Here is a 13,036-nt window from a genome sequence, read left to right on the forward strand (position 1 = left end):
ACTGAAAGTTCATTCGATTATTATGTAGGTTTTGCATATCACATGATCGAAATCAAGGGGTCTGACATCTATGGAAATATACACTGTAACTAAAATGCAGTTGTGGAAAGAAAGCCATTGACGTGTTGGATGTAGCCCTCATAGTGTTTCACTCTACCCCCAGGCGTTAACTCAATGAAACAAGTCGTGTTGCCGGTATTGCATGCTGAACCAGATGCCGTCTTATCGTGTCCATACACTCTCAGTGGGGCTCAAGTCTGGCGGCAGTGTTGCCAAGGAGAAAGGAGAGGGCACTGTTTAAGGCCAGAAGATCATGCACAGGCATCGCTCTGTCACGGGAGTAGGCCCTAAATCTCCCTATGTTGCAGGTACTGTAACAGAATAGCTCTGGCGACTTTTACTCAGCAAATACCAGGTTATTGCCATTATGAGTCATGATGATAGCAGTTTGTCCTACTACCCGTTGAGTGAACACTTCAGTAGTTGTAGCTCCCTTGTCCACGTCCGCAGCTCGTTGTCTCGCGGTCGCGTTCTCGCTTCCCGAGCACAGGGTCCCGGGTTCGATTCCCAGCGGATTCGGGATTTTCACCTGCCTCGAGATGACTGGGTGTTTGTGTTGTCCTCATCACTTCATCACCATTCATGGAAGTGGCGAGATTGGACTGAGAAAAGGTTGGGAATTTGTACGGGTGCTGATAACCGCGCTGTTGATCACCCCAAAAACCAAACATCATCATCATCTCTTGTCCACCACTGCGCTCTCTAACGTCCTTCACTGACGCCACTGCAGAAGCTGCACTCACCGTTAAGAACGATCTGCCATCCTTCATACATCCGGTTATGTCTTTTGATACACTACTGGAGGTGAAGCCGGCCAGAGTGGCCGAGCGGTTCTAGGCGCTTCAGTCTGGAACCGCGCGACCGCTACGGTCGCAGGTTCGAATACTGCCTCGGGCATGGATGTGTGTGATATCCTTACGTTAGTTAGGTTTAAGTGGTTCTAAGTTCTAGGGGACTGATGACCTCAGAAGTTAACTCCCATAGTGCTCAGAGCCATTTGAGCCACATAACTGTAGGTGATTTTTATGGTGTTGAGTTGTGAGAGGAATCCTGGCAAGCAGTACCCTCGTGCATGGTGCAGATCCCTCATGATTCTAGTCCACACTCTACAAGTCTACAGTCCTAGTTTGAGCTAAGGTCGCCGTGATAACAGCGCTGAAGTCTCATCAGATGTGGCAGTCCAGTAGCTGAGACGAGGACTCAGGATGCCGAACATGGGCACTTTCCGTTGACCACTGGCACTAACACACAGTTGACATTTCATATTTGACGTGTTTGGTAGCTCTTCAGAAGAACTAGTCAGCCTACTGCAGGAAAATGTTACTAACTCGCAAAAATTCAGTAAATTGCACGACATGCGCTCGTCAAACCCATCCTGGCGTACCTACGTTGTTTACTAATCCATTATGATGATCCAAATACTCTTTCAACCAAATACAGTTGTTATGGGCTCCAACCAAATACAGTTGTTATGGGTTCCGAGGTTTCACACGGTCTGTGCGCAATACATCGGACAAATAATTGCTTTCTGCGGTCATTGCCAGTAACCCATGCGAATAAGGTTTTTCTGCAATAAATTATCACGGGCACTTATTTCTCATTTTCCACAAGTGAATAAGTTCTATTATATGAATTTTCGAACGCTCACAGTAATCTAGATTATTGTGTTGTTTCAGTATTTATCTAGGCGAATACCGCTGAAAAGACATATACTACAAGATGATGGGTGCAACGGTAAATTGTGAAGATAATTGTAATTGTGGTAGGCCGTGGCTCAGTGTTCACTACAGATGATCGTGTAACAAACGTATTTTCGTTCATGAAATTTTATCTGTTATAAGCAGTTTCAAAGCTCTGTGATATACTAAATCATGCTTTTCATATTTTTGAGGTGACATGAATTTCTTATTCAGCTTGTCTGTAGGAATGAACTGCTCATAATCTCAGGCAAGCGTATCCTACCTTAAACACGGAACAGCGTTGTTCATTGTATTTTATTTTCGATGAACAAGGTGGTAAGAAATGATATTTAGCCCAGTAACTCTAAAGTAGTACGCACGTCCTAAATTTTACTTGGTCGTTTTCCTTCAGAGGGAAAAAAGGAGGATAAAATGTTCATTAATCATTAGCTAACTCTTTCACTCTTGCTTTCTTGTACATTTGTTTAACTCGCCCATGCCTCATATGAAGACACAAGAAGCTGAGGAGCTGACTCCGATACGTATTTAAATATGACATAATTGAAATCCAAATGCTAGATGACAGTAAAGAAATCACCCACGTCGCATAAAATACAAGCAGCTTTCTCTATCTGCGTTCTCTAGTTACTGTTTCGAAGTTACTCGCAGTAGTAGGCTCATAATAACAAGTTAAAATCTGGATATCCATAGCAACGCGGTCTATTAAACTAATATCAATCTGCTGATTTTAAACCGTTCTTGAAAGTCGTGTAAAAGCCCTCGAACGTCACTTGCAATGTTTATGTTTGCATAGTCGATCGCTCTAAAACCTCTATCATCACTAGACGTCGAAAATCACTTCAGTCGTGTAAAGGCCTCCAAGTGGATCTCCTACCACAATAGTAACAAACAGTGCTTCCGTATATTTTGATTTATTGTCGAGTGCGACACATTTTCTATGTAGCAGATATTCAGAGTTTTACGCCAGACTACTGAAGGGTTGAATATTCAGCCTTCTCTTAGAATTCCCAGCTGATTTTCCATCAGAAAATGGGTAATTATATTGGTATTTTCGTTAAACCTTTAATCTTTTGTTTGCCGGAATAGTAAAACTGGAAGGCAAAATATTATAAAAGTTTTGTGTGCACTTCGTTGCGTTGTAATAATGGCAAAAACATTGTCTTCTGAATTAGGTAAAAACCTGTCCTGGACATCTTCGTAAAATATAGCCAACATTCCCCTGCAGTCTCTCAAACGAATGAATCTGAAATTTTTTTCACAAATAATAAATATACTCAAAAACAACTGCTCCGTTTTAATTAAAGCGCTCCTTTTAAATTTATTCCATATTTATGATAATGATATATATTAATTACACTGTGAAATATAAATTTCATTGAATTAATTTAACTATAAAACCATCAGAATTATGCTGGTCCCTGAACACCTGCGCTTCAAAAATTTTTTCAATGCATTTGCCGTAATTATACAACGATTTATGTTTTTTCACGTTCAAGAGCGCGATGAGTGTCAGTTAACGCTGTTCACTCGAGGAGAATGAATTTCGTTCCTTATAGTGGAACAGTAGCAAACACCATCCGTACATGCAGCTTTACACATCAAATGACGGAATATCTTGGTCTGGACGAATAGCAATGAGAAGTTTTATTTGTGCACAGTCGTTTATCAGAGTCAAATTTTTCACATTTTCAGGCTGCCAGAACTTCGACTCCACCCTCGTAACGCTATACGACTCAGAGATATCAGTGTTTACCTTCCTATTCTACAGTCTGTTACAACCACTGTTTGTGAAAAAACTGGTAACTGTATCTAGTATTTGGCTTAGAAGGTGAAATTTCTGCAGTCAAAAATGTCTCACGTGTTTCATTCAGCAGTATTTTCACCTTAACTCACAGGTAAGTCTACATTATTTTGTTGTTCGTTTTCGTGTAAAATGGTTCAAATGGCTCTAAGCACTATGGGACTTAACATCTGAGGTCGTCAGTCCCCTAGACTTAGAACTACTTAAACCTAAGTAACCTAAGGACACCGCACACATCCACGCCCGAGGCAGGATTCGAACCTGCGACCGTAGCAGCAGCGCGGTTCCGGACTGAAGCGCCTAGAACCGCTCGGTCGCAGCGTCCGGCGTTTTCGTGTAGCGTATGTCATTGGAACACATGAAAATGGCGACTTCGTTTTTTGATTGTAGGAATATGTTCTTACAACCTGTATTGCGGTGTACATTCTTCAGGTGAAACTCCAAATCGTGAGCGAACTGATTGGCGTTGGCGGAACTCGACTGGAACCATTCCAGCGCTTTACTTCTGCGTCTCTGCAAATTCTCTTTAGGTGAAACATTAACAAATGTTTCCAAGAAGATTTTACTCGTTTCACTCTCTCTTCCTTTTCCAGCGTTTTTTGGGGTGCAAACCACATTTACGTATCTGTGAGCAGAGTGGATGTAGCTTAACGAAGTAATAAGGTCGGTTTCTAGAAGACAATTTTGTAAATCTACGTAACAACAAGATTTGGGTTGTGAGATCTTAGTTTCTCCCGGCGTATGTAATGTTCAAATAACTTACAGGAGTCCAGCCGGGTGACATCGTCGACAATTGCCGATGACCAGTACTACGAGCAGACAGATGGAGTTACAATGGGAAGCCCGTTGTCACCTATTATTACCAGTTTGATTATGGAAGGTTTCGAAGAACGTGCCTTGGAGCCGGCGGCTTTGAAACCTGCGTGTTTTTCCAGATAAGTTCAAAAATGGCTCTGAGAACTATGGGAATTAACATCTATGGTCATCAGTCCCCTAGAACTTAGAACTACTTAAACCTAACTAACCTAAGTACATCACACGACACCCAGTCATGACGAGGCAGAGAAAATCCCTGACCCCGCCGGGAATTGAACCCGGGAACCCGGGCGCGGGAAGCGAGAACTCTACGGCACGACCACGAGCTGCGGACTTTCCTGATAAGTAGACGATATTTTTGTTGTTCGACCTCATGGCAGGACGAATTTTTAGAACACCTGAATTCAATCCATCCGAATATTCGCTACACGTTGGAGGTAGAAAAGGATGGCTGTCTTCTCTTCTTTCATGTGTGGTAGGAGTAAGGTGGATGGTACGTTGGGACATGCTGTTTGTACGAAGCCTAGTCATATTGACTTGCATCTGCAGGCTGACAGTTGTCGCCATGCGGCTCAACGTGAAGGGGTACTCCGTATCTTGCTCAACAGGGCCCTTGTCATCTCGCACCCTGAGAGTTTGTCAGCTGAGTTAACCCATCTCGAAGTCACCTTTCGTCAGAATGGTTATAGTGGAACACAGATTAGACTTGCGTTGCGCTATCGACCAACTATGCACGGGGCCAATGATGACAATACCGCTGTGGCACCAAAGTCTCCGCCATTTTTGCCTTACGCAGGGAGCATCTCGAATAGGATTGGTTGTATTTTGCGGAGATATGATGTGAAGTGTATTTTTTCAACACAATCGAAGTCAGGACCCTTTTAGGCTCCGTAAAGAACGATCTTGGTTTGCGTAAGGCGGGTATCTACCGTATTCCTTGCAATTGTGGCGTGTCATACATTCGTCCGACTGTCGGGACTGTGGAGGACCGGTGTATTGAGCATAAACGGCACACATGTTTACAACAGCCGAGAAAATCAGAACATTGCCTTGACACCGGTCTTCCTGCGGAGTATAACCCCGCGGAGACTCTGGTATCCATGTCCAGCTATTGGAACAGTGTTATTAAGGAAGTTGTTGAAATTAAATTAGCAAGTAATCTCATAAACAGAGATGATGCGATTTTTTTCTGTTTTGGATTCCGCATGGAATCCTGCTCTCTGACTTGCCAGTAAACAGAGGGACAGAGTTTATGCTGCCTCACCCTTTGATTATTAATTTCACTATCGATAATTTCTGACGTCGGTCGTCTTTGGTTTATTACAGAGTTTCTGTTGAAACTGGGGTTTTAAATTCCCTTGCTTGCTGCAGTTTTTCCTTGAAAATGGCAAGTTGTGCTCCTGCCGAAATATAGGCGGTTGTCGACGACCTTACCCGGCTGAGTTTCCATAAGTTATTCGAACAATTTTTGTGTTATTCCGCACGTTCCAGCAGAGTTAAGCGCGATATGTATTTTAGTGTCCTTTCCAGCATTTCTTAGTACTGAAATGGTTTATCGACAAAAACTCCCCTAAGAGTCGCCTGGTACGTTTTGTCTGGTGTTTTAGCAAATGTTTGCAATTTAGTGTTTGCATTATGTAGCTGGAGTCAGTCCAAACAAATATCGCTCATAACGTCTTTCATGCGATGCCCATTGTCGACGGAAAGCGTCGGGTTGTTTGCAACGGGAAATGAATGGTTCAAATGGCTCTGAGCACTATGGGACTCAACATCTGAGGTCATCAGTCCCCTAGAACTTAGAACTACTTAAACCTAACTAACCTAAGGACATCACACACATCCATGCCCGAGGCAGGATTCGAACCTGCGACCGTAGCAGTCACGCGGTTCCGGACTGAAGTGCCTAGAACCGCACGGCCACCGCGGCCGGCAACGGGAAATGATTTTTGAAGCGGAATTGTAAGTGCTCATTCGATAGAGCGGTCCCAGATTAGACTAGTACTGTATTCGTTTTATCGATATGTATTAACAGAAACAGTAAAAGTCGAAAAATGAACAATATTCCAGCAGTGACAGCACTGCACAGGCTGGCGCTGACTGCTACCGCCAAGAATTCCGCGCTACTGAGTCGCTGCCGGATAGCTGGTTATTCTTCGTGTTTTACTATCCTTGTTAAAACATTTCGATAGAATAAATGTCGTATTAGACTGAGCTGGGACTGTTCTGTAGAATGAGCACGTAAAACTCCGCTTTAAACTGGAAACAAATCGACGCTTTTTTCGTCGACACTGGGCGTCGCATGAAAGACGTGATGACCGCTATTTGTTTGGCCTGACTCCAGCTGCGCAACACAAAAACTAAATTGCAAATATCATCTGGAACGCCAGAGAAAATGCGACTGACGACTCCTAGGAGAGACACTATATATACATGATAGAGCTATTAACTGAATATTGACTGTACTTCTAGCTTTTCCTCCTCTTCCTTATGAGCGAGTGAAATAGCACAATGGTCGCGACACTGCACTAACATTTGAAAGCAGCTAGGCATAAAAAGCCAACTGCTTGCTTTCTTCATCTCTTCCTCCTTTTCCTGTTTCCTTTTCTTAAATCTCATTGTAAGTTTTGATTGTCTTATTACTAATAAGTTAAAAAACGATTTATACATTATAATGCGTTGCCTTTACAGCGTGAAAGTGAATGCGTCTACAGGATAGACCGCAAGGTGTCTGATTTGATATAAGAGACTATCAGACTGCTCTAATCTGGTTAAGGTAAACAAGCGAGAAAATAAAAAGTAATTTTCCTTTTAATGCCTTCGGCATAGAAGGAGCGAGAACTCTTAACTTTTATTTCTTCGTAATTACAGAAACTGGAGCATCCTTTACTCTGTTATTAGTTTACAGAATTTATCCGTATACTTACTTTAAACAAAAGAAATTAGATGAAATTTAAATTATAGGGTATTTAAATTTGAATGACTAGTTCATCACTGTTTTCTCTTTCGGTAAAATGTTTCGCCGTTAATCACTAGAGAGCTCTTTTACTCACACCCCTTCCCCTTTCCCAGGCTGTCTGCTGCGGTGATGTAAATTATGATACGCTTTTTTTTCATGCCTTAAACGTGCCCGTATTGTGTGAAAACTTTGTGCAGTAAATTTTATTGTTGCTGATCGAGCACAATACAAGATAGAATCAGCACTAGGAAGAGTGTATTGACTTGTAAGATGCTGATGTATTCCGAGAAGCCGGCCTTGGTGGCCGAGCGGCTCTAGGCGCTTCAGTCCGGAACCGCGCGACTGATACTATGTTTAAGTAGTTCTAAGTTCTAGGGGACTGATGACCTCAGAAGTTAAGTCCCATAGTGCTCAGAGCCACTTGAACATTTTTTTTGTCTACCGTAAGTCAGTAACGGCAAGTGACCGCTGCGCGTGATGGGCTGTTTAGTTTTTACTTATTTGGAATTAAATAACACGTTTTCGATTTCGATGAGTGCGCATGCGGGAACGTTCCTGTGTGTGTGTGTGTGTGTGTGTGAGAGAGAGAGAGAGAGAGAGAGAGAGAGAGAGTGAGAGAGAGAAAATAGTTCAAATGGTTCTGAGCACTATGGGACTTAACAGCTATGGTCATCAGTCCCCTGGAACTTAGAACTACTTAAACCTAACTAACCTAAGGACAGCACACAACACCCAGTCATCACGAGGCAGAGAGAATCCCTGACCCCGCCGGGAATCGAACCCGGGAACCCGGGCGTCGGAAGCGAGAAAGCTACCGCACGACCACGAGCTGCGGACAATGAGAGAGAGAGAGAGAGAGAGAGAGAGAGAGAGAAAGAAAGGACAGAATACAAAAAATATAACCAATTATCCGTTACTTATGCATTAATATTTTTCTTGAAATACCTCTCGTGTTTTATGCTAAATATTTGAAGCACATATGAAATTCTGAATAAAAAATACTTCCCACTGTAGAAATTGAAAACACCTATTTCACTGCCGGCCAGAGTGGCCGTGCGGTTCTAGGCGCTTCAGTTTGGAACCTCGCGACCGCTACGGACGCAGGTTCGAATCCTGCCTCGGGCATGGATGTGTGTGATGTCCTTAGGTTAGTTAGGTTTAATTAGTTCTAAGTTCCAGGCGACTGATGACCTCAGAAGTTAAGTCGCATAGTGTTCAGAGCCATTTGAACCATTTCAACCTATTTCACTGCTTAAGCTGCTCGTTTCAGTTACCACTAACTGTTAGCCTCTCCTGTGACAACAAGGGATTGCTGGTGTTACGCGAAGTGTGTATGAATGAGTGTAATGACTGAACTGATGGCGCAAGATTTAAGCCGAAAACAACTTTGGACGTAACAAGTTTTCGCGAAATTTAACGCAACCGGTGTCCGCCTGATAAATCGCTTTGTGCCGTCCTCCGTGCCTAAAGAAAAGCCCTCACGTATATATGGGCTCTGTTATTGACTGCGGAGAGTCCGTTTCTTTTCTGTATTTGCCACTACAACTTTCATTCTCCTGTAATTGAAAATCGATAGGAATTATTGTTCCGCTCTCCCGTTATGGGGTGGTCTTGGTGCGCATATTGTGTCCCCCTCTCTTTTCCCCTTCTCCGGCAAAGCCGCAGGGAATCGATACTTGGCTGGGCCGGCTGTAAGTGCTTCCTGCAGCGCTCCTCCTTTGCTCCCTCGAGAGAAGAAAGAAATTAATTCCGCTGCGGATCTTAGTTACCTAACTACAGCGCTATGAATGCTATCAAGAAGCCTTTTGTTCTAAAACAGGCGCACGCTCTTCGTCCGTATATACGTTACCCCAAACACGGCAGCCACCTGTCGTTATGTGAATTTTTTATGCGAAGAATCCGTGCTCGTGGATAAAATTTACGACCATCTCAAAGCAATGGAAGTTACCCATTGACCTGCACGGGTCTTCAAAATAAGACACTGATTCCTTCTTTACTATATGCTTCACAAACTATTAGCTCGTCTTGATACTAAAGTCACTAAAATACGAATAAAACTTTTTCTGTGGCCAATGTCGCACAGATTAGCCTTTATTTTTGACAACCGGTTTCGATAGATGTAACTGTCATCTTCTGGTCTTCTGAGTATGTTTTGTTACAAAAATTTTTTGAAGACCGAAATATTTTTGAAGACCAGAAGACGATAGTTATATCTGTCGAAACCGATTGTCAAGAATAAAGACTAATTTATGCGATTTTGGTTAATGAAACTTTTTTACCATGTAAAACTGTTCGCCTTCAAATTTCTCAACACTAGAAAATTTAATGAAATACGACTACATACAGGTGATCCATTTTCTTCAGATGGGGTGTACAGCAGTTAGTTTATTAAATGCGCATGTCACTGTCCCCACGTCGGTAATGTACTAGATTATATACAAAGATTTACTTCACGATTGGACAGTTTTGTCATAACAGGGCTATTTTTCAAATGTGATAGATATGCACAAATAATATAAAAAGCTACAGAATCACAGCATATAGACTAGAGCTCTAAACACGAGATATGTGAATGTCGACCTAGTATTGTCAGAGCTGTCTAAGCTCTCCCCGTATACAGACCAAAAATTCTAACCTATTCACTATCGTAGCGTCTAGGATGAAGAAGTTGTCTATCTACAATAAAGGGTGGACTGACGCTGCGTGTGCTTGAAATACATATGATATTGTCAATTGGGCTGAAAGTATGTCTCTCGAACTGTCCAAGCAAACATGCAGTCGTGAAGTGAATACCTTCGTCATGCAGCAGGCACGTGACGTGTTTCAACAGATGTACAAAAGTTTATTTGGGATACTCGTAAGAACAGACGGTCGATTAAGTGTGCAAAAAATCGCTAAATTGCTTACATAAGAGAATTTAAAAAATGGTTCAACTGGCTCTGAGCACTAACTACTTATACCTAACTAACCTAAGGACATTACACACACCCATGCCCGAGGCAGGATTCGAACCTGCGACCGTAGCGGTCGCGCGGTTCCAGACTGTAGTGCCTAGAACCGCTCGGCCACCCTGGCCGGCGACAATTTAAAGAACGCCTCTTTGTAATGACGTGTAAAATTGTAAAAAAGCCACAAAAATGCGACATATGACACATGTCCACGAACTCCTGTCATTAGTGTCTATCGAAAGCATGGAAATGACGCTGAACCTGCAGTAGCCTATGTGGTGTGGGGCGTCTACTCACGCACCAGCTAACGTCAGTATCAGTAAAAGAACATGGACAACAATCTGTTGCGCAACTGATTGCAGAATACAGCACTGGGAGAGCGCAAGTGTTTTGGACCAAACATATGCGAAAGGAGATACACAGTGAAAAATCTAAACGCGTGCCTTTGTTGACGTAATGACGTTGTGAATTATTGTTGCAAAGACCACAGGTACACGCGAACGGCCGATGGAACAATCGAAGCTATATATCTCAGCGAATAAATCAAATATCTTCTCGGAATAATGCTTCAAATGGCTCTGAGCACTACGGGACTTAACATCTGAGGTCATCAGTCCCCTAGAACTTAGAACTACTTAAAACTAACTAACCTAAGGACATCACGCACATCCATGCCCGAGGCAGGAGTCGAACCTACGACCGTAGCGGTCGCGCGGTTCCAGACTGTAGCGCCTAGAACCGCTCGGCCACCCCGGCCGGCTTACGGTAGACATTTATCGTCATGATTAAGTATGCTGTTGCTAAAATTCATTTCATACAACTGTGTAAAAACTACTTTAGATATTTCCTTTGCTACTGGTAGCAATCATTATCACACAACGCTGTCCATGGGTGCTCTCCTCCAATATTATTCTACGTACGTATCGATTACGCACAAACCAGGTGCACGGGAACTATGCGGCCTGCAGAACACAGAGATATAACTTGTAATATATCTGGCATTAAGTTAAACCATCGTGATAAGGGTGTACTGTTTCTCTTACGGTTTTAGCTAGATCTTATAATGTTAGGGTTACGATAGAATTGTGTGAGCGATATGACCTTGAAAAACAGTCATGTTTTTATCGTGGTTGCTGTGGTTTTCAGCCCGAAGCCTGTTTCGAGACAACTCTCCCAACAAGTCTACGTGGTTCCTGTACTCTTCCTCTAACAACCCCCCTCCCCATCGCCCCTCGACGCTCTCCATTATTTCCAAACTATTGATTCCCTGATGCCTCAGGATGTGTCTTGTGAACCGATTCCTTATTTCAGTCAAGTTGTGCCATGAATTTCTTTGTCCTCTAGTACGATTCAGTACCTCTTCATTAGTTATTCGATCTACCCATCTAGTCGTCAGTGTTCTTCCGTAGCACTAGATTTCCGAAGTTGCTAGTCTCTTCTAGTCTGACTTGTTTATTGTTCACGTTTCGCTTCCGTACAAGTCTACATTACTGATCAATTAATACCTTCAGAAAATGCTTCCTTATATTTATTTTACATTCAGTGTTAACTGAGTTCTCATTTTCAGATTTGTTTTTTTTTTTTTTTGGTAGTGCAAGTGGGCATTTTATAAGCTCTCTTCTTCAGCAACACTCATTTATTTTAATGCACAAATAACTAGTCTTCCAATGTTGTCAGTGTCTCATTTCCTAATCTAATTCCCTCAGCATCACCTGCTTTAGTTCGACTACCCTTCACCACCTGTGTTTTGTTTTTGTTGATGTTCATCTTAGAACCTAACCTCTTTTCAAGTCGGTATCCATCCCGTTCAATTGCTCTTCCAAGTTCGTTGTTGTCTTTGACAGAATTACATTGTCATCAGAAAACCTCAAAGTTTTTGTTTCTTCTGCTTCTCTGTTGTGTATTGGTCAGCACCGATAGTTTGATAACCACTTCTGCGGGCTGAACTGGTCTTATGTATTGTTTTCGGAAGAGTTCCGCTTCACACTGTCCTAAACTGAATATCTACCGTGATCTTGCAGATTCGATTCTGAGCAACATAGCTGACAAAAAGCACTCTGTGATGGTTGGCTTACACGGAATATCATATCGATTCCTACGCATTGAGCGAAAACTCAGCTGCAAAGGCCACATAATCAAGATACTATGCCCTCTTCAGGGAACTCGAGCTGCTGTATTTATACAGAACAATGCTTGGCAGGATCTAGCGAAGAATGGTCAAACTTGCTTCGATGAACGATTTGAATCACAGCTTCGCTGGCATTCACGTTCACCTCACACGTCATCCGCTGAACATGCCTGGAATAACCATAGTTTTCCAGCAACCACTTTTGTTGTGGATTCGGATACAAACCATGTGAAACAAAATTGTCAAGCAACATATCAAGTCTTGTTGACTCTCTATTACAAAGTTTAAAGCCTTTGATTGCAACAAATGTGGAATTAACACCACACTAAAATCTAAAACCAGAGATCATGCACATTTTTGTAATGCTTATTATTTATGTGTTGTCATGTAGCTATCTTATGATACAAATGTAATTTGAGCCACGTTGTCTTTGGTATGGGGAATTTAATAAACATTATTATATAATCGATGTGGAGCAGTCAAATCACAGCATGAATCTTCTGGATGTGTACACTTCGTTGGGTGTCATCACCAGAAGATTTATAGTGTTCCCTGCATCCACAAAAGCACTCCTGTCAGCTACTTAATCGTATATATCTTTCTATCTTCCAAGTTGTTGCACTGCAA

General features: G+C 42.4%; 1 protein-coding gene across 1 annotated transcript in view; it reads right to left on the reverse strand.

The window, feature by feature from the left end:
• Nucleotides 1-13,036, reverse strand: part of LOC124555565 (proclotting enzyme) — a 431,375-nt gene that overhangs the window by 360,482 nt on the left and 57,857 nt on the right. The window lies entirely within an intron of this gene.

Source organism: Schistocerca americana, chromosome X, assembly GCF_021461395.2.
Source record: "Schistocerca americana isolate TAMUIC-IGC-003095 chromosome X, iqSchAmer2.1, whole genome shotgun sequence".
Classification (NCBI taxonomy): Eukaryota; Metazoa; Arthropoda; class Insecta; order Orthoptera; family Acrididae; genus Schistocerca; species Schistocerca americana.